A 2,621-nucleotide genomic window follows, 5' to 3' on the forward strand; every position below is an offset into this window, starting at 1 on the left:
CATACATTTTTATCTTAACCATTTTAGTTTAATATATTAATCAAATCCTTTCCAAGAATAAACACATAATTTAACATAAAACAATTTAAAAACCTCGCTTTGCACAATAATTTACACACAGTACCCGTGTAATGAGCGCAACTCATCATTATCTGCTCACATACTCTTTTGTCTGGAAACCAGGACCATATGAGTCCATTTGTCAAAAATAAGCCCCACCCAAGATGTTGAACATTCTGACTTCTTCAAGAAAACACATTTTTAAACAGCTCTGTAACCAAGAAGGAATGATAAAGCTTTAGCAGTTAGAAATGCATGCTTTCAGCACCACTGACAGTTTCCGCAAGCCAGTGGAGGGAATAACTTTGTTTTTGTTTTCAGTTGTCATGTGTTCCTGTAAAAAGCTATTCTCAGCAGTCAAGTTGCGCAGCCTCAAGCTTTTTTTGTCGGCTCTTTATTCAAACAAGCTGCCTGTCAATGTGCCACACTGACGTATCTGCGCTTGTGCACTTGCGCAACCTGACACAATTCTCCTGGGGGCCCAAAATGGAAAACACTCGCAGCACATCGCTCGCTTTGTGTTGTCTGATGGGAAGATTAAAGCCAAACAAAATTCACCGTCTTCAAGTGAGAGTGGGTCGATGGTGGGACCACCGGAGGGGAACAGCTCTCTCAGCAATGTCATCAGATGACATTATCATTGATCTCCCACTCCGGTCCTCTGTCTGTCTTCTTGGGTCTGCCCTGAGCTGTCAGTAACATTTTCCGTGGCTCCCTGCTGCCTATCGTCTGAGAGGCGAGATAAGAAATCCTAATGACTTCACCAGAAAAACAGACTGCTTCCTAGCAGTGATGCATCTCTGCCTCTGCTGAAACAAAGATGAAACAATAAATTGACTTCTGGTAATGATGGACAAAACCCATGTTTTATGATGTCCCTGAGACATAGGTTTGGAGACTTAAAAATGTGTGATATTTCTATTTTCTTTTTTTTTTTGTTTGCTTGTTTTAATACATTTCTCCGCTTAGAAATGATAGCTTCGTATAATCCCTGCCTCCATCACAAAGCCAGTTCAGGTGTATCCATCACAAACAACCAAATATTTCAGCAAGATAAATAAGAGTCAGAAAAATGTCACAAGTAGTTTTTATTTATCTGTTAACTTGCATTAAATCTATCTTTGGTCTGACAATCTTTTGTATTAAAAAAAACATTACGTCATCTACTTAAAGCTGGATGCTTCTTAAAGAGATAGATGGCAATTTTTTGTCATCTATTTTCATTTTAAATTTGATACAAGATTTTTATAACAAGCAAGACATTTACTTTATTGTGCTATAAAATGGTACTAACTGCCTTGAAAATATATTATAAAGAATTTTGATGTATTTCTCTACAACCATTTTGCTATAAAGATCCTCCAAACCTCAGTCAGGTTGAATGGACAGCTACTGTGCACTGACATAATTAGCTCAAGGATATACACAGACTTTACTATTTGTATGCTTTGGGTCATTGTTGCACGAAAATAAATCTCACCTTACCTCTAATCTAGAGCAAAGTTTGCTAGAAAATGTCTTTATATAGTTTCTGTTACAGGAAAATCTCAACACATGATGCTGCCATTACCATGCTTCACAGTGGGGATGGTGTCAGTCAGGAGATGAGTTTCTCTGGACGTGACATTTGGAGTTAGAGCAAAAAATATGTATTTTGCTTTCAACAGACCAGTGATTTAGTTTTTCCTGGATTGACAACATCTAAGTTGCTTTTTGGCAAAATCAGAAGAAGGCTGAATACATGCTTTTCAAACCTTAATTGTTGTCTCCTGATAGTTTCCTACATGTGGGTCAGGCGTTTGCCTCAAAACATGATGTGCAGATCTGTGCAGGAGCATCTTAACTATGATCAGTAGCAAAAATGCAAAAGAGTTCAATTCTAGTGTCACAGCAAAGGATGTGAAAACAGTACATATTATACTTACACATTAGATTTTAAATACATTTTCCAAGATATCAATATCACTTTGTTGTGACATGCAGTTTTTGGATGACTTTTAAAAAAAAGAAAACTATCCTAACATCAGTTTTTAACAAAATGTAGACAAACTGAAGGGGTGAGAATGTTTTCTTTTAAACTATGATGTAGCTGTGAAGGAATACTTTGGATTTTGTAAAATGGGAACATGCTAAAAGGTCACGAGTAATGAGTTAAGCCAGGGGTGTCAAACTCCAGTCCTCAAGGGCCGGTGTCCTGCAACTTTTAGATGTGCCTCTGCTGCACCACACCTGTATAGAATAATTAGGTCATTAAGGCTCTGGAGAACTGATCTACACAAGGAGGAGGTAATTAAGCCATTTCATTCGGGTGTTTTGTACCTGTGGCACATCTAAAAACTGCAGGACAGCGGCCCTCGAGGACTGGAGTTTGACACCCCTGAGTTAAGCTTTCTAAACAATCTTGGTTGAGAGAAATAGGACGTTTGGGTTAATGCCTCATTATAGAGCGTATTTAAAAGCACATTTCATTCTACGATTATTTACAGTGACAAACATGTTCATTATTATTTGTTCCATTTAAAACAGATGTTGTAATATGGAAAATGCCAAGCAAATTAGGG

At 37.7% G+C, this 2,621-nt stretch overlaps 1 long non-coding RNA gene across 1 annotated transcript; it reads right to left on the reverse strand.

Annotated features, from left to right (window-relative positions):
* Positions 1-466: 466 nt before the first annotated feature.
* LOC122839577 lies at positions 467-2,067 on the reverse strand. Its single transcript, XR_006372064.1, has 3 exons — positions 1,986-2,067; positions 1,815-1,903; positions 467-869 (listed from the first exon to the last, which is right to left on the reverse strand). It is a non-coding gene; the product is annotated as an uncharacterized LOC122839577 (long non-coding RNA).
* Positions 2,068-2,621: the final 554 nt, after the last annotated feature.

Source organism: Gambusia affinis, linkage group LG11, assembly GCF_019740435.1.
Source record: "Gambusia affinis linkage group LG11, SWU_Gaff_1.0, whole genome shotgun sequence".
Taxonomy (NCBI): domain Eukaryota; kingdom Metazoa; phylum Chordata; class Actinopteri; order Cyprinodontiformes; family Poeciliidae; genus Gambusia; species Gambusia affinis.